The sequence below is a fragment of the Staurois parvus genome, unplaced genomic scaffold (assembly GCF_062004578.1).
Source record: "Staurois parvus isolate SC_StPar_1 unplaced genomic scaffold, SC_StPar_1.0 ptg000299l, whole genome shotgun sequence".
NCBI classification, from domain to species: Eukaryota; Metazoa; Chordata; class Amphibia; order Anura; family Ranidae; genus Staurois; species Staurois parvus.
In genome coordinates, this window is record NW_028318095.1 from 13929352 (window position 1) to 13954550 (window position 25199).

At 44.4% G+C, this 25199-nt stretch overlaps 1 protein-coding gene across 3 annotated transcripts in view; it reads left to right on the plus strand.

Moving 5' to 3' along the window:
- The first annotated feature begins 14877 nt into the window (after nucleotides 1-14877).
- Nucleotides 14878-25199, plus strand: part of ARL6 (ARF like GTPase 6) — a 99458-nt gene continuing 89136 nt past the window's right edge. The window contains exon 1 of one of the 3 annotated variants that reach the window (XM_089682941.1): nucleotides 14878-15031. The gene's annotated coding sequence lies outside the window, so the exon portion shown is untranslated. The remainder of the gene's footprint in view (nucleotides 15032-25199) is intronic. The other 2 variants (XM_089682943.1, XM_089682942.1) reach the window with 2 other exon arrangements.

Genomic DNA, 25199 nt, shown 5'->3' on the forward strand with positions numbered 1-25199 from the left:
GATTTCCTATTGCCCGGGGGCCCCAGGAGTTGTCAGTCCGCCCCTGCTTATACCCTAAATGCTTAGTGCTAAATGAGTGAAAATATTGTGTAAATGGTGTACCCTGCATGTTCACATATCACATGCCCTGCACGTTCCCGGCACGGTTACCGTCTCCTCATGGAATGCTCCCAAAAATTTGTTTTTGAAAAATAATTTCTTTGTTTTTGTTATAAAATTTTGGAAATAAGTAATTTTTTTTCTTCACTGATGAGGCTGCACTGATGAAGAAGCACTGATGAGGCTGCATTGATAAGGTGATAGCGCTGAGGAAAGGAAAATGATGATAACCTGCTTTAGTTTACATGTGATCAGTTGTGATTATACACAATCCGAGTGACACAGCTCACCACCAATTGTGGCTCCGGGGGCACACATGCAAGAATGGGAGGATGAAGTATGACATCTCCCCAGAACAAGAGCGGTCCCGCCGAGCTATCATTGTACAATAGGCTGGGTGAGAAGCAGTTAATAACGCTTTAAGGTATGCTATGTTGCTTTGGCAAATAATGCCAAAAGCTCCCAAAACAGGAGTTTAAAAGTAGCAATGTGCATGAGCCCTTAAAAAAAAAACATAGTTTTTAGAGAAATTTGAAGTCTTTTTTTCAACCTCTAAACGCCCCTTTATGTTTACTTATATATCATTGCACACACAGGTGTTTATAGGCATTTAGAGGCAGAAGCATTTAGAGGCAGAAAAAAATCAGTTGTGTGTTCATGAGAGGAGTTTGTGAGAAAAACACTAGATGCACTTAAGCACTTGTAAATGCTAGGCGTGTTTAGTGCTTGAATGTTCATTTATTCCAACAGCCAGAAATAAAACATTCAGGCCAATGGAATCCGGAATCCTTTATGCAATGCTGGGTAACTACAAATTTTGGAGCCACAAATTTTTTGCCGTTGTTCGTCACTGCAAAACACGGTTTTAGTTGCGTTTTATAAGTTGCTTTTTCCCCCCTGGAGCAAAGGTGTCTAGGGAAGAAAAAAACCTTAGTTATACTTACCGGTGATGGTATTTCTAGGAGCCTTTCAGGACAGCACTTGGAGAGAACGCAGCTCAACCCATAATCACAAGAAACATCACAACTTAAAGTCCGCCTCTTCCACCATGCCCTCAGCTATAGCCGAGTAACCTCTGACATGCTGGAAAACAGAGTCAGAAACAAACACCATGCCAACCACAGAATTACAGACATAATAGTCACCAAGGAATAAAAAAAGGGGGGGGGGTTAAATTCTGCTGTCCTGAAAGGCTCCTAGAAATACCCTCACTGATAAGTCTAACTAACGGTTTCTCTCTTCGCCTTTCAGGACAGTACCTGGAGAAGATAACCAAGTAACTTACCCCTAGGGTGGGACCACTGCTTGCTTGACCTTCCTGCCGAAAGACTGGTCTGCCACGGCCAACAAATCCACTCTAAAAATTGGACCACGTAGCTGCTTTACAAATCTGTTCAGGAGATGCCCCACCCCTTTCAGCCCAAGAGGCCACCACCAATCTTGTAGAGTGTGCTGCGTCCCGTTTCTAGGGGACTTTGTCTAATGCCACGTAAGCTTCTTTGTTGGCCTGTCTGAGCCGTCTGTCCAGAATAATTTTGGAGGCTCTCTCCCCTTAGCGGTTACCCATAAAAAGTATGAATAAGGAATTTGACTTTCTAAACTCCTTCGACACTTCCAAAAACCTCAAAAGACATCTTCTCACGTCTCGCATATGAAACGCCTCTTCCCCCCGATTAGCTGGAGCTGTATGTAAGGTAGGCAATACTATTTCCTGCGTACGATGAAAGGATGAGGAGATTTTCAGAAGAAAGCTCGGATCCGTTCTAAGGACTACCCGGTACAGAAAAATAACTAAAAAAGGTTTGGAAATCGACAGTGCCTGGATCTCACTAATCCTTCAAGCTGCCATAATGGCAATTAGAAAAATGTTTTTTAGAACTAAATTTCGCACCAAATCTTCCTCTAGGGGCTCAAACGGTTTCTTTGTGAGGCCCTGTAAAACTAAAGACAAATGGTCCTGGCCAAAGCTTTAAAAAATCAAATAATTAGCACCTCCTGGGATAACCTTCTCTCCACGAATGCAGATAAAGCTGCTACTTGAGATTTAAGGGTGCTTGCAGCTAGCCCCTTCCCCATTACTTCATCTAGAAATTCCAGAACACCTGGAAACCTTTCTCTGAACAGCAGGAATTATACCTTCTTCATGCTTTCAGATATATTACTCTAGTCACTTCTTTCCAGCTTGAGAGTAAGGTGAAAATAAGCTTATCCGATAACCCCTTTCTTCTTAGGAGTTCTTTCTCAAGAACCATGCTATTAGGTTGAATCGCTCCACTTCTGGATGCAGAACTGGCCCCTGAACAAGCAAATCTTTTCTGATCATAAGTTTCCAGGGTCTGGAGGATAGGTTCTGAAGCGTCGAGAACCAAGGTCTTTTTGGCCAGTAGGGTGCTATCAGAATTAGATTTATTGTTTGCTGCATGAAGTACTAGAGGAATGAGTTGCCGTGGAGGGAATGCGTAGGACAAAGGGTAATTCCAGGGATGAGCGAACACATCCAGGCCCACTGCTTGGTCTTCCTTGTGAAGGGAGAAGAACATTGATGTTTTTTGTATTTAGGTGGCTTGCAAATAGGTCAACCTGAGGAACACACCAAGCTTCCGTGATCAGCTGGAACACATCTTGATTCAATCCCCACTCGAGCTCTACCTTTCTTCTGCTCAAGAAATCTGCCAGCTGATTCTGCAAGCCCATTAAGTGAATGGCCAAGAGGGAGGTCAAATTTTTTTCTGCCCAAGACAGGATATCTCGTGCCAACTCCAGGAGTCCCCTGCTTCTTGTGCCCCCCTGACCTGAAATGTAAGCTACCGCTGTTGTATTGTCCGATAGGACCTGAATGTGCTGCCCCTTCACCGACTGCTGAAGGGAAAGAAGACCCAGCTGAATGGCTTTCAATTTCCTCCAGTTTGAGGACTTCCTGGCCTCCGCTTTGGACCACGGGCCCTATGCTGACTGATCTCCTAAGTGGGCTTGCCGCCCCCATGCACTCACATCTGTCGTGTGTTCAGCCTTGAAATTACCTTGGCAGACCCCTCCATAAGTTGGTCAGATCTTACCACCACCTGGAGTGGGTGGGAATGGAATCTGGACCACTAAACTGCTGGCATGGTGGCGGTAAGCAGTCCCAGAACCGCCATGGCCACTCGGACCAACACCAGGTTGCACTGAACCTGCCTCAGGGCCGACTGGATCCTTTCTATTTTCTCCTCTAAAAGGAATCTCCTCTGTTGTATGGAATCTATGGTATATCCCAAAAACCTTATTCTCTGGGCCGGAATCAAGTTGGACTTTTCCAGATTTAACAGCCATCTCAAGATTCTCAGATGAACCTGAGTCGTCTGAAGATTTAACAGCACCTTCATTCTGGTTTCTGCAAACACAAGTGGGCCGTCTAAATATAGCACCACCGAAATCCCTCTCAATATCAGAGGCTCTAGTGCTTCTGCCATGACCTTAATAAACACCCTTGGAGAAGATGACAGGCTGAAGGGTAGTGCCTTGAACTGCAGGTGACAGATGGACGATTCCAGATTGACCGTCAGTCAGAGGAATTTCTGAGAAGATCGTGCTATCAGATGGTAAACATCCCGCAGATCAATAGTCGCCATAAAGCATCCTGGGGAGAGCAGCTTCCTCACTGGAAAAATTGAATCCATGCGGACGTACTTGTACCTTATGGACTTTTACAGTAATTTCAGATTCCAAATTAAACGGAACTTCCCCGAAGGCTTTTGGACTAAAAAGATGTGCGAGTAGAAACCCTGACCTTCTTGCTGCCTTGGCACTTGAATGGTGACTTCCTGCTACATCAGTTCATTTCTGAGGCCATCTCCTGACTCCTTGAGAGACTTTATGGCTTTTAGAAGGACCGGGAATGACTCCAAAAAGTTTTATCCTGGAGGTTCCTTCTTCAACATGATCCCTCAGCTGTTCTAACCAGCACTCCAAATTTCTCGCCACCACTGTGGAGGCCATAGCCGGCTTGAGGTTGGTCAGGGAAGAGTCCCATGCTTTTTTAAGGAGTGAGTTTTACAGAAGCAAACATGTCACTGCATTGCTACGAAGATTCCTCTTTTACTAAATCCGTCACGCATGCTTTACAATGCGGTTTTGGCCATGAATCTCTCAGGGGATTCCTACAACATGGACACTTCCTTTTAATCAACGTGACCCCCTTCATCTTGACCGTGGCCTTGACCTGAAATATAGGAAAGGAGCAGGACAACAGAAAAAAAACACATCAGGCTCCCGTCCAGCCGGACCCTCATCTCCCCTCCCTAATTACCCACTGTAACCGAAGGTGAGAGAGAGAGAGAGAGAGAGAGAGAGGGGAGACTTAGACCACAATATCTCCAAGCCCCCAGAGCCATGGAGCAGAACTTAGTCACCTCTGTGCCAAAAGCAGCAGGCTTCCATACCAGGTAAGGCAATACATACAGAAAAAAAAAAACAAAGAGCCCCACTGTAAGGTTTGAAGGCACCACTGTACCCCCCTTACCTGGACTAGGCTGGTGCACCTGCTTCCGCCGCTGCTGATGGACCCTCTGTCTCCTCCATCTTGCAGAGTGCGCAGCTTGCTGAGACCTGTGGTCCTTTGAAGTTCCGGCCTCCAGAAAGTTGGTGACCCGGAACTGGAAGCACCAGCCGACCTGAGTGCTCCCCGGCTGGAGGACCAATGCCGCCACGCCCCACCAGAAGTCCTGCCCACCAGCACGGTGTCCCCCTATGGGCGGACCTGCCAGGACCTCCGGAAGCCAACTTAAGGCTTCCCATGGCCCTGACCCCAGGTGATCCACTCCCTCCAGGCACACAGATGCGGCAGGACTCCCAGGCTGGCCATCACTCCACTGAGTAGGAAGGGGAGAGATGCCCCCTCAACCTTTGGAAGAAGGAGCTGGGCTGTGCTGGTCTTCATAACTCACATGCAAGGTAAAGACTGACACCCCTCCCCACTGGAGAGAGCGCAGCCCCCCCCCATAATCCAGGTTCCTGCAGCGCTTCGACCATGGCAGAGGAAATACCATAACTGAGGGCATGGTGGAAGAGGTGGACTTTAAATTGTTTCCTGTGATTTGGGTGGAGCTGCACTCTCTCCAGGTGTTGTCCTGAAAGGGAATGGGAGAAAACATCCTGTGTGTATGAGGCCTTAAAGTGACATTAATGTAGCACCCTCCTAGTCAGCTAAGGGGAGCTATACCTCAGTTGTTAGCTAGGAGAGCTGTGTAGCAGCCTGGGAGTGATAACTGGCAGGGGTCAAAGCTGAGATACTTTGCAGGCCAGCCCTCTGAAATTTCCCTCTGCTCTAGAAGTTTGGAGAAAGGTCTAGAAACAGTGAGTGGATCTGAGGAGTGGCTGATCAGCACTTTTAAGGGAACCTGGCCAATCCCCAACAGGAGGCTTGGCAAGGGGTCAGGACAACCCTTAAAAATGAATGAGTCTGCTCAGCAGCAGGAGAGTTTGGGTGGAAGACAGCAGATGGAAAGCTGAAGGCAGGAGCCTGGGAGGTGGTCCAGATGGAGAAAGGGGCTCACCTACAGGCAGTGGAACTTAGAAGGATGAAAGCTCAGACCCTCACTGGCCCCCAGAGTGAAGACCACCTGTGTAGCAGGGAAGATGTGGCCCAGCTAGAAGGCTGGGTAGCAGCCACCGACCCATAGGCAGCACAGGAGAAGAACAAAGTGAGTAAGCCTGCACCCCCTGGGCCAGACAGGGGAAGGAGCACTTTGGTGGGAAACCAGATTCGCCACCCACTGGGGCTCTCTAATTTCTTAAAGTGACAGGCACCGGATCCCCTGCCCAGGGATACCTCCAGACAGCTGGGTAAAGAAGAGGAGTTTATATGGGGTCTGGGGTGGTACTACAGAAGATGCTGGCTAGCTCTCCAAAAGAGACTGTTTTGCAGTAGAGACTTGTAAATAGTTCCTGGAAGTTGTCCTCGGTTCATCGGTTCCATTGGTCATCCCATACACCCCTTACAACATCCAAGTTGAAATCCCCCTAATGAAACATCAAAAACAAGCTCAAGGACTGATTGCTGACTCCTCAATGCAAGTCTGTGGAAAATCTGTGTTGCCTGGCCGTGCAGGACTATAGGGGGAACCAAATACACAGCAACTCTTAAGGGGGTAGTACTACAGGAGCATAGTAACATACCAGAGTGTGACCAGGAGCCACACTTCAGGTGACACACTTGTCCTCATCCATGCAGGAAAGTCTTAGTCACAGCCATTCAAGAAGGTCATCAAAGGTGCCGACGGACATCCGGGGGAAATTAAAACATTTGCTAGGATGTTTTTGCAGCTCCCCATACATGTATGGGAAGTATCCTGAAGGAAAACAAAGAGACAGCAAAGGATGTGTCTGGTAACGATGACGGCACCTCTCCTGTTGCAGTTGTCTTAGCCTTAACACCCTCCTCAACAACATCAGCAGGATGATTTAATGAATCTTGTTGGTAATGGGATCTATGCATAACCCAGCGAAGAAGGACATCTAAAGCTACTTGCCCACACAGGGCTCACTCTGCTGTCAGTTAAAATGGCACCAAAAAATTCATGAAGTAATGCATTGTGGGCATGCAGGAGAGAAAAATTAACAGACAGGAGTGCATTTAGTATTAATTCTTGCAAAGCACCAAAACATGCATGCAGTTTTTGGTACTTTTTCTTCCTGCCAGCAGTTCTGGCATTCAGAGAGACTTTTCCAGAAACCCTGTGGGCATGAGCCCTAAAAGAGGAAGCTAGAAGAATGAGCTGTGCTTTGTACACAGTGCAGACACACATAGCACCCTAACCCCTCCTTCACATCTACCAAATGGAGGAGCCCCTGAGTTTCCAGATCAAAGCACCACCTCCTCATCTCTACACCCCACACAGTACACCAAGGGTATCTGGCTGCAGACTGGAGCTCCACTCTAGACAGGAAACATGTGACCTCCACTTACTCAAGCTCCGCTCTAGACAACGTAACAACAAACCAAGAGATCACTGCACTCCCTGCAGTGATCAAACAGCAGGGAAAGGGTTCATTTTAATGTAAATAGTTTATAGAGTTTCTTCTTATTTATAATACTTAAGGGTTAACCTGTAATTTTTTAACCCATTATTAATCTTATGATACAAGTTATATAGCGCCAACAGTTACAATACAATTCAATACAGAAGGAATAGGGGGGTTCTGCTAATGGAGCTTACAATCTCAAGGAAGGGGAGGTGAAACAAGAGGAAGAGGCAATAGCAGTGGGGGATGATCTGGTGGAGGTGATTCAAGTACAGTTCTTAGGTGGAGGCTGGGTGGGCTTTCCTGAATAAGTGATTTTTTAAAGATTGCCTAAAGGCGGACAGGGTGGAGGCTGACTGGACATTCTGGAGGGAGGCGTTCCAGAGGATGGGAGAGGTTCTAGAGAAGTCCTGGAGGTGGGCATGGGAGGAGGTGACAAGGGAGCTAGAGAGTAAGATGTCTTCGGAGGAGTGGAGCGGACGATTTGGACGATATCTGCAAATGAGGTTGGTGAAGTAGCTAAGAGCAGTGTTGTGGATGGCTATGTACATTGTGGTTAGTACTTTGAATTTTATACGTTGGGCTAGTGGAAGCCAGTTAAGGAATTGGCAGATAGGGGCAGCAGTCACTGATCGGTTAGTAAGGTGTATAAGTCTAGCACCAACATTCATAATAGACTGAATCATCCGGATGGAGGATGTTGTCGCTGAGGTGGCAACTCATACGGTTGTGGACAAGGCGCTCAAGAAGCTTGGAGGCAAATGGGAGCAGGGATATGGACTTTAAGTTACTCAAACAGGCAGGGTCCAGCGAGAAGGCATTTTTTTTTTTTAAGTATAGGGGTAACCAATTCATGTCTGAGTGGGGAGGGAAAAGTGCTGGTGGAGAGGAAGAGGTTGAAGATGTGGTTTAGAGAGTCTATGACAGAGCAGGAAGGAGGCCACAATGATTGTAAGGGGACAGGGTCCAGATGAGAGGTGGTGAGGTGAGCCTCTGAAAGGAGTTTGGCAACCTCTTTGGTGGTAACAGAACTAAAGGAGGAGAGTGGTGAGTGTGGTGTTGGACCTGGTATGTTGGTTGGAGGAGGAAGCTTGGCACTGGAGATTTCATCATGGATTGTGTTGACCTTGTTCTTGAAATGACTAGTAATCTCCTGGGCAGTAAGTAAATTGGTAAGTGGAGGCAGAGGGGGATGAAGTAAGGAATTAAGGGTAGAAAAGAGTTTGAGGATTGGATGAGTGGGTTTTGATGAGAGTGTTTTAGTAGGTTTGTTTAACAATGTGGAGGCTGAAGTTGTGTTTGAGAAGGGCAGATTTGTAGAGGGTGAAGTCTTGCAGGGTTTTAGTTTTACTCCATGTTCTCTCAAGAGCACGGCAGCATCTCTTGAGACTTCTGGTGTCATCTGTTTGCCAGGGATGTAGCAGGCGAGGTTTGGTTCTGCATGTAGAGAGAGGAGCAAGTGTATCCAGAGAGGAGGATAGCAAGTTGTTGTAGGCAGATGTGGCCAGGTCTGGGTAGCACAGGGGTGAAATTTTATTATAAAGGCACTCAATAGCAGAGTGAAGAAGGGAGGTTTCTGTAACGGTTTGCTGTTTGGAGGCATGGGAGGAATGAGACAGAGAGAGTATAAAGTTCATAAAGTTGTGATCAGAGAGAGGAAATGGGGCGTTATAGAAGTTACAGGAAGTGCATAGGTGGGAGAATACAAGGTCAAGCGTGTTGCCATTAGAGTGCATGGTGGTTTGCGTTCGTTGTGTTAGGTTAAGAGAGGAGGTTAGGTTGAGTAGTTGAGAAGTGGCTGAGGTTTTTACATTGACTGTATGTTAAAGTCACCGAGTATGATGGCGGTTACATCAGAGGAGAGAAAGTAGGGTAGCCATGCAGAGAAGTCATCAAGAAAGCATGACACTGGGCCTGGAGGCCTGTAGATGACTGTGATCCTCAGACAAACCGGAGAAAAAAGACGAATACAGTTCACTTCAAAAGAGCAAAGGGACAGAGAGGGAGGTGTAGAAAGAACCTGGAATGTGCTCTGTGGGGAAGAAGTCCAAATCTGCCCCCTTTCCATCCGCTGGGTCTGGGTGAGAGAGTCCAGAGGAGGCCACCATGGGAGAGGGCAGCTGAGGAAACAGAGTCAGATTCCTGGAGACAGGTCTCGATAATGGCAAGTAGGTTTAGGGAGTGGGAGAGGAAGATGTCATTGACAGAGGAAAGTTTGTTAAAGACCAATCGGGCATTCCAGAGGGCACATAAGGGGGGGTGGCTCATGAAAGTATGGGAATTGAGATAAGAGCGTGAGGGTTGCGGCTGCTGCCAGAGAAGAGAGACTGCTGGAGGAGGGAGGTGAGGTGGGAGCGGATTTTATACATGGGCAGTGATTTGGAGGTGGTGACATTATCTGAACTCAGAAAGAGAGGGAAGTGTCATAATATTGAGAGGGCAAACGCGAGAGTCATATGTATAGGCTGTGTGATGGCGAGGAGGGATAAAGAAATTAAAGTTTGAGGAGAGAGGGCAAAAAGGAAAGTTAGTAAGAGCATGTTGAAGGGTGAGGAGAAAATAAAGCGGAAGGGTGAGGGAAAGAGATATGAGAGAAAAGAGCACTTGGAGAATACTTGTGGTGGAGCACTAATGTTTGTACTTGCCTTAACCACTTCCCATCCGGCCCATGTATATAAACGGCCGGACAGGAGAAGTGCAGGGACGGGTGGCCGTTTATAAACATCCTCCCAGCTTCCCTGCTTGTGCGCACTCCCTGGGAGCGCACAGCACTGCCTCCGAACACAACGGATCACTGATCGCTGTACGGAACCTCTGTGTGAGGTCCCAATCATGTGATCACATGAATAGTAGTAAGCAAGATGTCACTTCTGACATAATTGCATATTATGTGTGAAATCTGTGAATGATCACAGAGGTCACATGGTACAAGGATATTCACAACAGCCTTGTACCATGTGACAAGCTGTGACCAATCATAGCTCTCATAGTATTTCTCAATGGCTGCAAGAATGCAGCCAGAACGAAGGAGAAATGATTGCTTTTACAGACTTTATGGGTGTAAAAGCAATCAGTGTAAGAAAAAATCTTCATAACCCCCCACAAGTAGTACAGTGTCACTATGGTGACACTGTACTGCTAGGGTGACAGTATGTTAAAAAAAAACATAAATAATAATATATAAAAAAAAATAAAAATGTAAACTTTTTTTTTTTATAATTTTTGGTTATAAACTAATTTGGGTTATTTATTTTTTTTTTACTAAAAAGATAACTGAATACATTTTGGCCAAGATTTATGAAGAGAGATTTTTTTTTTCAAAACAAAAACACTTTTTTTTTTAATTTTTGGAGTTTTTCATTTATATAGCAAAAAACAAATAAACCTCCCAGTGGTGAATAAATACCACCAAAATAAAGTTTTATCTATCTCAAAAAAATCCTAAAACGTTCATATTGGTACAGTGTTGCATGACCGCGCAATTGTCATTCAAAGTGTGATAGCTGAAAATTGGCTTGGACAGGAAGGGGGTAAAAGGGTCCGGACCTAAAGTGGTTAAAGTGCCATACACTTAGCACCAGAATGGCCAGCCGTCTCAAGAATTGTACTCAATTTATACTTGGATGGAATGGGGGAGGCTAGACAATTATTTAATTAAGAGCTAACACAAGACACATGGTGAACGTTTTCTGTCCTAAACAAATTGCAAGTAGGGTGGACACAAGATAACCACTAGGGGACCGCCTGCAGTACATATAGTGCCACAAGGCAGCCCCTGTGCGCAGAATCACGTATATAAACGTGATCCTGCATTCCGAGGTAGGGTGCGTGTGCAAGGCGCGCGACCGCCCTACCCGCGGCACCGATCGCAGCCGCGGGTGTCAATCACCGGGCCTGGGCCGATGCTTACCTGTCGGAGCCCGGCGATTGCCGGCAATCACTGACAGAGAGGAAGGCTGCGTTGTTTTCAATGGAGCTTTCCTCCCTCTCAGCTTTCAGCACACTGTTCCAGGATCGCTGATCACAGCCTTCCGGGACAGTGTGTAACAGAGCGGTACACACCCCAGCCCCCTAGTAAAACACTCCCCTTACACAGTTAACCCTTTGATTGTCTCCAAAAGTTAACCCTTTCCTCCCCAGTGCCATTAGTACAATGGCAGTGGGTTTTTTTGCACTGATCGCTGTATTGGTGTCACTGGGGATGTCAGTGACCCCAAGTCAGTTCCTCACCGGTGTCAGAATGTCCGCCGCAGTCCCGCCATAAGTCGCTAATCGCCGCCATAAGTCGCTGATCGCCACTTTTATTAGTATTAAAAAAATCCAGTATCTATACCGTCATTTGTAAACACTATAACTTTCACGTAAACCAATTAATTTACATGTATTGGGATTTTTTTTTAACAAAGACATGTTTCAGAATACATTTCGGCAGAAATTTATGACAAAATTTGATTTTTAATTTTTTTTAATGTTTTATAGAAAAAAATATTGGTTTTTTTTCTCAAAATTGTCGCTTTTTTTTTATAGCGCAAAGAATAAAAAACGCACAGACAATCAAATGCCACCAAAAGAAAGCTCAATTTGTGGGGAAAAAAAGATGTTAATTTAATTTTGGTGCAGCGTTGCATGACCGTGCAATTGTCAGTTAAAGTAACGCAGCACTGTAACACAAACATCTTATGTAACCACTTCCTGACCGCCCTATAGCAGAAACACTGCTACAGGGCAGCACAGGTGCGCAAAATCACATATATATATACGTGATTCGTGCTCCCGTGGTTTTCACGCCCCTCCCAGATAGCATCAGATTGCCCATCAGTACACCAGTAATCACATTTAACCCCTTGATTGCCAGGAACACGCTCATACACAATAAGTCTCCATTGCTAGTATAGTGTCTGAATGGATCAATATCTTTGATCAGATGAGCACTATACCAGCGTTCACATTAGTATAGCGTCCCCAAAAACGCAGCGTTAGCAGAATAAGCCCCGGCACCTGCCAGCACATGCGTTTAGCCCCTATACTTACCCCCCCCTTCTCCCCAAGCAAGTGCAGGGTCAGTAGGTCACTGTCACTTCATACATTGCACACAAAACCTCAGTGTTCACAGAATCAGGCCTGATCTCTGTTAGCACTTGCCGGTAAATTTTGATGACCCTCATATGCAGCAGAGTGCCAGTACTAGTGCCGCGCTACCTTTTGGTAAACTGGCGAGCACCAGCGGCCTAGTACATCCTGGTCTTTCACATACCTTTTAGATTGTAAGCTCCAAGGGGCAGGGCCCTCCTAACCCTCTTGTATTTAACTGTATTGTTGCTGTATTGTCTCCTGTTATATTGTACAGTGCTGAGCAAACTGTTGGCGCTATATAAATCCTGTATAATAATAATACCAGCACTGCAGTATAACTTGGTGACGTGGCGAGTCCCATAAGTGAAGTACAAGCTGTTGCGTTGGCGAGCACAAGTATTGTCCCGCAACCACCAAGAATTCGCACACAGGGCCGTAGAGCCCCTAGTATCCTTTCGGATGTGCTTGCAAATCCCGATTGGCAGCCCACAAATTCTGCAGCACCAGTACTTCCCCCATTCACTGCACAACCCGGAATTCAGGTGGAAATTGCAAATTTAACTACTCTCCTTGATTTTTTCATGGAAGATCTGTATGCATTGATTGTGGATCAAAGCATTTTATATGCACAACATTTAATCGCCACCAACCCAAATTCAAAGCTTGCCAGACCATTCGCATGGAAAACCATTATGTTTTTCGAATTTATATTTTTTGGGGGCCTAACCCTCAACATGGGCATTACTAAAAAAAATGAATTCCGGTTGTATTGGTCCACAGACCCGATTCATCAAATACCCATGTTCTCTGCTGCCATAGCCAGGCATAGGTATGAGTATAATGTGTTTTATGCATTTCAACAACAATACACTCTGTCGTCCTTGAGGTGACCCTGAATTTGACCGGCTCCACAAAATTCAGCCCCTCATAAATCACCTTAACCAAAAATTTGCAGATGTCTATACTCCCCAGCAAAAAATCTGCATTGATGAGTCCCTCATTAATTTTTCTGGCCGCCTTGCATTCAAACAATTTCTCCCCAGCAAGCGTGCCAGATATGGGGTCAAGATGTAGAAGGGCAACAGGCTATACTTATAAATTTTGGATTTACAAGGGAAAAGATAGTCACGTGGAGCCCCCCGGATGCCCAGACTACATGGGGAGTAGTGGCAAGATAGTTTGAGACTTGGTGTCATCCTTTTTCCATATGGGGTACCACTTATACGTGGACAATTTTTATTCAAGCGTGCCACTATTTAGACATTTTTACAATCTTGGAACTGGCGCATGTGGCCTAATGTGTACCCACCATTAGAAGTGGGTGGATGCAGGGTGGTATATTTTAATGGTGGGCATACCACACATTTTTTTTTTGGCAGAGATTTCTTCTCTTTTTTTCATTCAGTCCACAGGCTGCATACAAAAAAAAAAAGAACATAGCATATATACCCAACAAGGACCAGAGACGTACTGGTACATCACTGGACTTTGAATGGTTATAGCAGGATAATGCCTACAGCTGCAGGAATCATCCTGGTATTGCTTTTTTCAGCTGGCGATCGGCTTTCATGTAAAAGCAATCCTAGTGGCCAATTAGCTGCAGGATTGCTTTTACAAGCAGCGGGAGACAATGCCCCCCCCTCCCCCGCTGCCTTCCACGGCATTCTTGGGCAGTCCCGTGCCATTGGAGGAACCTGAGAATGCAGCCGGTGTTGCTGCCAGCTAACCATAGAGCTGATTGGAAACCGAATGGTGCCAATCATCTCTATAGCCTAAGAAATCAGAAGCTACAAGCATTTCATGACTTCAGTTTCACAGGATATAAACAGAGCCATTTGTAAATTGGGAAAGCATCTGATCACACCGATCTTGGTGAGATTAGATAATGTAAGGGCAGAGGAGATATCTAGAGCCTAGAGCCTGATAGACCCCAGATTTCTCAAAAAAGAATATATGACAATGCCCATTGAAGTTATAGGGGATATTTGCATTCCCTGTGATAGCATTAAAAGTGATCAAAAAAAATTTTTAAGGGACAATGTACAAATAATTAAAAAAATCAAAATAACTTAAGAAAAAAAAAGTACCCTCACCCCCCCCCCCCCCCCCCCGCACACGCGCACCTGCGTTCCTGAGCCTTGACCCTGTTGTGGAAACAACAGTTGCACCATTATATACACTTTATTGCTGTCTAAACTGTGAAAAAAAGAAGGATTTAATTATTTTTAATAATAAAGAAGACATTTTAGATGACTTTTTTAAATAATAAATAAGACATTATATGTGTATAGGTCACATCAAATTAAAGCCCTTTTTGGTCATTTCAAAAACAGTATTGAAAATTTGGTTTAACACAGACTCAAACAAAATAGTTTTTTGTCCCTAATCGACTTAAAAAATGTTCTAAAGCTGCATTACTAAGGGGTTAAGAACAGGAAAGCCTGCAAAAATGTTTAGTTTCCAGATCTATTGTGTCTATTGGTAGTTCCATTAAAGTTGATGTTAAAAAAAAAATGAGTGGAGGTCACATGTTTCCTATCTAGAGTGGAGCTCCAGTCTGCAGGCAGACCAGTACACAGCAGAAGATTGTACCCGCCCCTCAACATCATCACACTGCCACCATATCACAATGAAGATGCTACCGGCCAATTACAAGCCACTACACTACCAGCCAATCAAAGCTCCACCGTTGTCATAGTCGAGGAGTTTTGCAACCAGAGCAAAGATTGGTTTAGAGAAAAGGGGGGCGGTGCTGCAACCAGCAGGAGAGTGTTTGTGCTGTTGCCATAGAACCCGTCGCTTCCGGTACTCAGTGCTGTGTCCATCCGCCTCTGTATATTCCAGCTCCCCGAGAGGTGAGGTGAGTGATGGGGCGCGGCTAGGCTGTCATATGGGAGTGTGCGGCTTATATACAGTCTGTGTACATCTCCTGCACCAGCAGATCTCTGTTCATCCATTAGTATTGGACCCGCCTGAGCTCATCCACCCCTCTCTATATGCAGTGCACAGCTATCCCCATAACCATCCCTATCCCACGTGTCCCTCTGTATACCGTGCACAAACGTACTCCCATTCATGTCCTCTATGTACAGTACACACAGATCTCTGTATATACTGTACACCTGGATCTCTGTATATACTGTACACACATAGATCCTCTATACACAGTACACACATAGATCTCTGTATATACTGTACACCTGGATCTCTGTATATACTGTACACACAGATCCTCTATATACTGTACACACAGATCCTCTATATACTGTACACATAGATCTCTGTATATACTGTATACACATAGTTCCTCTATATACAGTACACACATAGATCTCTGTATATACTGTATACACATAGTTCCTCTATATACAGTACACACATAGATCTCTGTATATGCTGTACACCTGGATCTCTGTATATACAGTACACACATTTATCTCTGTAAATACTGTACACACAGATCTCTGTATATACTGTACACCTGGATTTCTGTATATACAGTGTGCAGCATGGGTCTCTGTATATACAGTACACACATGTATCTCTGTATATACTGTACACCTGGATCTCTGCATATACTGTACACACATAGATCCTCTATATACAGTACACACATAGATCCTCTATATACAGTACACACATAGATCCTCTATATATACTGTACACACATAGATCTCTGTATATACTGTAGACCTGGATCTCTGTATATACTGTACACATATATCCTCTATATACAGTACACGTCTAGATTTCTGTATATACTGTACACCTGGATCTCTGTATATACTGTACACACATAGATCTCTGTATATACTGTGCACACATAGATCCTCTATATACAGTACACACATAGATCTCTGTATATACAGTGTACACATGGATCTCTGTATATAGGGTTCACACATGAATCTCTGTGCATAGTGCACACACAAATCTCTGTATATACAATGTACACATCGATCTCTATGTACAGTACCCACATTTATCTCTGTATATAGTGCACATACAGTACACACTTAGATCCCTCTTTATATAGTGCACACATAGATCTCTGTATATAGTGTATACATGCATTAATCTGTGTATAGTGCACACATAGATATCTGTATAGTCAATGTACACATGGGTCCCTGTATATACAGTGCACACATAGATCCTTCTATATACAGTACACACATTTATCTCTGTATATATAGTGTACACATGGATCTCTGTATATATAGTGCACATATGGATCTCTGTATATAGTGTTCACACACAAATCTCTGTGCAAAGTGTACACATCGATCTCTGTATATACAGTACACACACAAATCCCTCTATATACAGAACACACATTTATCTTTGTATATACAGTGTACGCATAAATCTCTGTATATTCAGTGTGCACGTGGATATCTGTATATATAGTGTACACACAGATCTCTGTATATATAGTGTAATCATGGATCTCTGTATATATAGTGTATAAACATATCTCTGTATATATAGTGTAATCACAGATCTCTGTATATACAGTATAATCACGGATCTCTGTATATAAAGTGTACAAACAAATCTGTGTATATAGTGTACAAACATATCTCTGTGTATATAGTGTACAAACATATCTCTGTGTATATATAGTGTAATCACGGATCTCTGTATATACAGTGTACACATGGATATCTGTATATATATAGTGTACACACAGAGCTCTGTATATATAGTGTACAAACATATCTCTGTATATATAGTGTAATCACAGATCTCTGTATATACAGTGTACACATGGATATCTGTATATATATAGTGTACACACGGAGCTCTGTATATATAGTGTACAAACATATCTCTGTATATATAGTGTAATCACAGATCTCTGTATATACAGTGTACACATGGATATCTGTATATATAAAGTGTACAAACATATCTCTGTATATATAGTGTACAAACACATCTCTGTATATATAGTGTACACCTGGATCTCTATATACAGTGTACACACACAGATCCCTCTTCATACAGTACACACATAGATCTCTGTATATAGTGTATGCACGGATTTATGTATATAATGCATAAACAGATCTCTGTTTATAGTGTACACACATGCATCTCTGTATAGTGCATACATAGATCTCTGTGTATATACAGTGTATGCATGGATCTCTGTATATACAGTGTACACATGGATCTCTGTATATACAGCGTACACGAAGATCTCTGCATATACAGTGCACACATAGATCTCTGTATATACAGTGGGGAAAATAATGATTTGATCCCCTGCAGATTTTGTTAGTTTACCCACTTACAAAGAAATTAAGGGTCTATAATTTTTTATCATAGGTGTATTTTAAATGATAGAGTCAGAATATCAACCAAAAATCCAGAAAAAACACAATACAAATGTTATAAATTGAGCTGCAGTTCAGTGAGTAAAATAAGTATTTGATCCTCTACCAACCAACAATAATTCTGGCTCCCACAGACTGGCTATGTGTTCATGTGGTACACAGATTAGTCCTGTCAATATAAGAAGGTGCTCCTAACGACAACTCTTTATGTGTATAAAAGACACCTGTCCACAGAATCTCTTTCTTCCACATCACCATCATGGGCAAGACCAAAGAGCTATCAAAGGACATCAGCGACAAGATTGTAGACCTGCACAAGGCTGGAATGGGCCACAAGACATCAGCAAGCAGCTTGGTGAGAAGGAGACAACTGTTGGAGCGATTATTCGCAAATGGAAGAAATACAAAATAACCCTCAATTGCCCTCAGTTTGGAGCTCCGTGCAAGATTTCGCCTCATGGGGTAAGGATAATCATGAGAAAAGTGAGGGATCAGCCCACAACTATATGGGAGAAGCTTGTGAATGATCTCAAGGCAGTTGGGACCACAGTCACCAAACAAATCACTGGTAACACAATACGCTGACATGAATTGAAATGCTACAGTGCCTGCAAGGTCCCCATCCTCAAGAAGGCACATGTACAGACCCATCTGAAATTTGCCAATGAACATCTAAATGATTCAGAGAAGGATTGGAAGAAAGTGCTGTGGTCAGATGAGACCAAAATGGAGCTCTTTGGCATTAACTTGACTTGCCGTGTATGGAGGAAGAAAAATGCTGACTATGACCCTAAGAACACCATCCCTACAGCCAAGTACGAAGGTGGAAACATTATGGGGCTGTTTCTCTGCTAAAGGTACAGTCCGAGTTTGCCGCTTTGAGGGGCCAATGGACGGGACCATATATTGTAAGATCTTGGATGAGAACTTTTTACCCTCAGCCAGAACACTGATGATGGATCATGAATGGGGCTTCCAGCATGACAATGACCCAAACCACGGCCAAGGCAACAAAGAAGTGGCTTTAAGGTCATGGAGCGGCCTAGCCAGTGTCCAGATCTTAATCTTATAGAAAATTTGTGGAGGGAGCTGAAACTTCAAGTTGCCAAGCGAGACCCAAGAAACCTTAAGGATTTAGAGAAGATCTGTAAAGAAGAGTGGACCAAAATCCCTTCTGAGATGTGTGCAAACCTGGTAACCAACTACAAGAAACGTCTTACCTCTGTGTTTGCCAACAAGGGTTCCTCCACCAAGTACTAAGTCATGTTTTGCTTGGGGATCAAATATTTATTTTACTCACTGAACTGCAACTCAATTTAAAACATTTGTATCGTGTTTTTTCTGGATTTTTGGTTGATATTCTGACTCTATCATTTAAAATACACCTATGATAAAAATTATAGACCCTTCATTTCTTTGTAAGTGGGCAAACTTACAAAATCTGCAGGAGATCAAATTATTATTTTACTCACTGTAGTGTGCGCACAGATCTCTGTATATAGTGCATGCATGGATCTTTGTATATACAGTGTACACCCCTACTGTATCTCTGTACATACAGTGCACACATGGGTCTCTGTACATACAATGCACACATGGGTCTCTGTATATACAATGCACACATGGGTCTCTGTATATACAATGCACACATGGGTCTCTGTATATACAATGCACACATGGGTCTCTGTATATACAATGCACACATGGGTCTCTGTATATACAATGCACACATGGGTCTCTGTATATACAGTGCACACATGGACTCTGGCATGCTTCCTTCTAAAGATGGTGAACACATTTTTTTCCTGAACCCTCTGGGACCAGAACTTCCCCAGCTATTATTATTATTATACCAGATTTATATAACAGTTTGCTCAGCACTTTACAATACAAAGGAAGACAATACAGCAACAATACAGTTCAATACAAGAGGGATAGAAGGGCCCTGCTCCTTGGAGCTTACAAACTAAGGGCTAAGTGGTCATCGGTTGGAATCCCATACATGGTCCTGCTTGCATGGAGTTTGCATGTTTTCCACAGGCTTGCAAAACTGTCTTCCAGGTACTCCAGTTTTCTGTCACATTGGTAGTGTAATTGGCTCATGTCAAAATTGGCGCTAGTATGTATTCTTGGGAGGTGGGGACCTTAGATTGTAAACTCCTTGAACCAGTAAAAATCTGTCATTTCCTGCCCATGTGATTGTTTCAGTGCTTTTCCCAGCAGCTTTTCTCTCATTACAACAGTGGGAGCAATGATATAATTTTAGCAGGCAGTAAGTACTCAGGAAGTCGGAAGTGACTGATACGCATGGGGTAGATTCAAAACAACAGCAGCTTCAACTCATTTTTGACCTGAAATTCATTGCTTGTTTCCCATCCCAACAAAACAGATTGACACATTTGCTTGCAATATACTGGTAGATTTTTGATCGAACATTCGTCTGAAAACCTTGTTTGCAAATCCAATAATACTAGCCGAGACCTGACAAATATTTTTTAAAAGTACTTCAAAATTTACTTCCGAAGTGTGAAAATGGTCAGTAGATTCTTCTTCTCAAGTTGACCTTGGCTTGCTCCGCTCCCTTCCCTTTCATATTGGTCAGTGAGACCACCCTATAAATTAACCAGTTCCCACCCGGCCTATAGTGGAGTGACAGTCAGGTGGGACTCTGCTCCTTCAGGGTGGACGTCGTATGACATCCTGCCTGTTGGGGGCGCACAGCGTGGCGATCAGCGGTGAGTTGGGTCCCTCAGACAAAGCACATCACCGTTCAGGGTAAAGAGCCAATGATGTTGGCTCTTTGCCATGTGATCAGCTGTGTCCAGTCACAGCTGATCACCTGTAAACAAATGTTGGTTATTTGCCTTTCCTTTCCTCAGCGCTGTCACTGTCTGAGGAAAGGAAAACCAATAACCAGCTTTCCTGTGACAGGGGACATTTCCACTGATTATCAGTGCATCCCCATCAGTTCTGATTAGTGCAGCTTATCAATGCTCATCAATACAGCCTCATCAGCGCACATCAGTGAATAAGAAAATTAGCACATTTTTAGAACAGAAACTAAGAAAAAGGTGGGGGTTTTTTTGTGTATTTCAAAATTTTCTCTCTATTTTGTTTGTTTAGCAAAAAGATTTAAAAAAACAGGGGTGATAAAGTCCCACCAAAAGAAAGCTCTCTCTGTCTCAAAAAAATAATACAAATTTCATTTGAATACAGTGTTGCATGACCGTGCAATTGTCATTCAAAGTATACCAGCACTGAAAGTTGAAATTTCAGCTTTCAAATCCGAGTCGCACCAATTTTAAAAGTAGTCCCTGCGCTACTTTTTGCGATTTCAGGTGCGACTTTCATAGAGATCTGTGCATGAAGTTGCACTGATGTCTTCCAAGTCGCACTGACATGCAGCTTTAAAATTGTGAAACTACAAGTCAAGATTTCAAAATCAGTTCCGGTGTGAACCCGGGGCTAAAGAGATTCCTCTACTCAAGGGAAAGGGTTTTGAGAGAATGGGGTCTGCCACTGATGACCACCTGACACTGCCAGTTCCCCGGGTCTCTTCCTCAACGCTGTATGTTACAAATCCAAAGCAAGCATGCAGTAAATTAACTGAGAGTGGAGTTAGAACTCCTGATAGTCACACTTCTTCCAGGTCTGTGGCTCAGTATATAAGACCAGAGGGTCAGGATGACAGCCAGGGAGCGGCCATTTTCTCAAGAAGATCAGCTGTGGCTGTTCCCATATTTATGTCATGGTAGGGCTGCTTTATTGCACCAGGTGATGTAAAGAGCAATAATGATATGCATATACAGTGACTAAGGGCAATCAGTAAGTTTTTAGTTTACTGAAGTTGGGTCAGGGAGCAGTAGCTAAACTTTGCTTGTAAGTGTAAATATGCACAGCATTTTTGTCATTGGGGGTGTTCCATTTAAATGGTTCTAAAGCAGTGGTTCTCAACCTTTCTAATGCCGCGACCCCTTCATACAGTTCCTCATGTTGTGGTGACCCCCAACCATAAAATTATTTTCGTTGCTACTTCATAACTGTAATTTTGCAGTGGGAGGACTAGTGCCACATCATTGGTGTCAGTGGGATGAATAGTGCCCCATCGTTGGTGTCAGTGGGATGAATAGTGTCCCATCGTTGGTATCAGTGGGAGGAATAGTGTCCCATCATTGGTGTCAGTGGGAGGAATAGTGTCCCATCATTGGTGTCAGTGGGAGGAATAGTGCCCCATCATTGGTGTCAGTGGGAGGAATAGTGCCCCATCATTGGTGTCAGTGGGAGGAATAGTGCCCCATCATTGGTGTCAGTGGGAGGAATAGTGCCCCATCATTGGTATCAGTGGGAGGAATAGTGCCCCATCATTGGTGTCAGTGGGAGGAATAGTGCCTCATCATTGGTGTCAGTGGGAGGAATAGTGCCCCATCATTAGTATCAGTGGGAGGAATAGTGCCCCATCATTGGTGTCAGTGGGAGAAATAGTGCCCCATCATTGGTGTCAGTGGGAGGAATAGTGCTCCATCATTGGTGTCAGTGGGAGGAATAGTGCCCCATCATTGGTATCAGTGGGAGGAATAGTGCCCCATCATTGGTGTCAGTGGGAAGAATAGTGCCCCATCATTGGCGTCAGTGGGAGGAATAGTGCCCCATCATTGGCGTCAGTGGGAGGAATAGTGCCCCATCATTGGTGTCAGTGGGAGGAATAGTGCCCCATTGTGGGTGTCAGTGGGAGGAATAGTGCCCCATTGTGGGTGTCAGTGGGAGGAATAGTGCCCCATCGTTGGTGTCAGTGGGGGGAGGAATAGTGCCCCATCGTTGGTGTCAGTAGGGGGAGGAATAGTGCCCCATCGTTGGTGTCAGTGGGGGGAGGAATAGTGCCCCATCGTTGGTGTCAGTGGGGGGAGGAATAGTGCCCCATCGTTGGTATTAGTGACACAAATGATGGGGCACTATCCCTCCCACTGACACCAATGATACTTACCTTGCTGACTCCTGCTCCAGCCTGGGCTCGCTCTCTCCCTCTCCCATCTACAGCCTGCATACCTGGCTGCAGCAGCAAAATTTGCACTTACCTGTCAGCTGTCTTCCTTCTCTGGCCTCTCTCTTCACTCGTTCCTGCAGCTCCCTCGATCTTCTTCGATCTTTGCGCGCTGCCGCTCGGCTCCTCCTCTCCAAGCTCCACCTTCTCGCCGGTGATTGGCCGCCTGTGTGCCTCTCCTGAGCTACAGTTCCGGTGGCCAATCAGCGGCGAGGAGGCGGTGACAGGGGCAGCATATCATCCCGCCCACACATCGCCGGAGACAGGAGCGGCGTCTCGGTTCCTAAGACCATCGGAAATATGTGTTTTCCGATGGTCTTAGGCGACCCCTGGGAAATGGTCGTTCGACCCCCAAAGGGGTCGCGACCCCCAGGTTGAGAACCGCTGTTCTAAAGGTTTTTTTTTTCTTCAACTAAAATGCATTCTATGCATGAAGGTTAAAAACCTTCTGTATGCAGCTTCCCCCAGCCTCCCCATCCTGCTTATATTTGCCTGAGCCCAATTTCGAGCGCTGTGCCCGAGAGCAGCAGCTCTCTCCACTTACTCTCTCTTCTCACTGGCTAAGGGGCAGCACTGGGAGCCATTGGCTCCTGCTGCTGTCAATCACAGCCTTTGAGGAAGAAGCAGAGCTGCACTCTTTTTGCCAATGGACACACAGAGGGTGGCTCAGGAGTTAGCCCGCATGAATGCCTTCAAAGCAAGCAGCTTGCTAGGGAGGTATTCGGCGGAGGGAGGAGCCAGGAGCACCGGCAGAAGAGGATTGTGGCAGCTCTGTGCAAAACCAGAACAGATAAGTATAACATGTTTTTTTCCCCTTTTACAATCACTTTAAATCAACAGGTGTTGCCACCTTCTAATATCTGTCTAACATTCTTGGAGAAGTCAGTTTACAGCTTGGTCTGCTTGTCACATGGCCTGAAAGATGGCTGCGGTTAGGTCCCGTGCACACAGCTGTTTCTATAAAAGCTGTATAAAGTACTTGATGAATAGCAAAGCATCTAACAGTAAAAGTCATAATAAATGTGATGAATTACATCTCGGGTATTTGGATCACTTCCTAAGTACTTATTATGGCTGATTTTCATGTTTAAGGTCCCCGTGACATTTGCGAATGGGGCCACATGCGATTAGCTGTTGGAGACCCAGCGGGATTCTCTGTCAGTGTTGAAGGCCCAGCAGCTTCCCATTGTTTTCAATGGGGCTTCCCGCCCACAGCTAATCTCAGTGCACCCTGCTGAGCCTCCCACTGTTAAACGCAAATGGCCTCATTCGCAAATGTGAACGGGGCCTTTAATGCGAGAATCAGCCATAATGGTACTTTGGAAGTGCTCCAGATACCTGATATGTAATTAGTCACATTTAATGTGACTGTTCATGTTAGACGTTTTTGCTATTCATCAAGTACCTTCTACTGCTTTTATACTTTATGGAAACAGCTGTTTGGAGGTAAATAACACAGAAATTCACACAATGGCCCTCAATTAAAGATAATCTTTCACTTTGCCTAATAATATAAAAGTGATAGCCTCTTTGTAGCCCCCCAAACCCACCTTTTACGCTGTCCCTGCGCACCCCTGCCACTTGATTGCTTCATTGTAGTCATTGCAAATGCTGGGCACTCCCAGGTGTCAGGGAGCATGTCACCTTTACCCAGGATTAAACACCCAGTCCCCAGGCTTGAATACTGTCAACTGATGAGAAGGACAATGCCATAAACTGCGTTTACTCGAGTGAGTCTCAAGTCTAATTTGCAAACATCTGCACATTCCTAGTTGCCTCTATCCTGGTTCAGTGTGGCCTCACTCCTATGAATTGGATCCTGAGATATAGGTTGCATAAAACAGAATCATGTGACAAGATGTTTGCAAGACAACCCAAAAGAGTTCTCAGGCTGCTGACCAGTGGGTTTGTAGCACCCAGTTTATCTAGCACTCAGCTCTCGTGGACATTAAAGTGATTGTAAACCCTCACCTCGTAAAACAACCCATTCACTTTATATTGTTTAACCTTTCATTTTTATTTTAAATACCTTTTCCCCTTGCTTTATAAGTGATCGCATTGCCTCTGTTCTCAGCTGCATAAGAGCTAGGGGAGGAGAAACAGCAGAACACTGATCTTCCAGTGAATGTCTGTGCAGTGGGGGTGTGAGAGCAGAAGTCTGATCATAGAAGGAGAGCACATGGAGTTCCCAGCATAGCTAGAGAACTGACCATGCTGTGCTCTCCTGCTTAGTGTGGTCAGTTTTTTAATAGGAAAGCAGAAGGACTGGCACCAGGGATTTCACACAAAAGAAGAAGCAATACAAAGATAACAAGATACTTTTTCATACAAGTACCTGGTACAGCAGGCACATATCAGGAGTATGAAATGTTGGGCTTAAATATTCTTAAAGCTTAGGTTTACATTTTTCAGTGCGTTGCTGTAGCATGTTTTTGCACCCACATTTTTCACACATTTTAATGCTTCATGCTTTTTTTTTTTGCAGGAGGAGACTGGTTGCCAAACACAAAATCTTACCAAAAACATGAAAAAAGCTTGTACATATTTACAATGCTCCCATTGAAGTATTTGGAGCCAGAAAGACATTGGGGTTGATTTACTAAAGGCAAATATACTGTGCACTCGGAAATGCACTTCAAATGCACTGC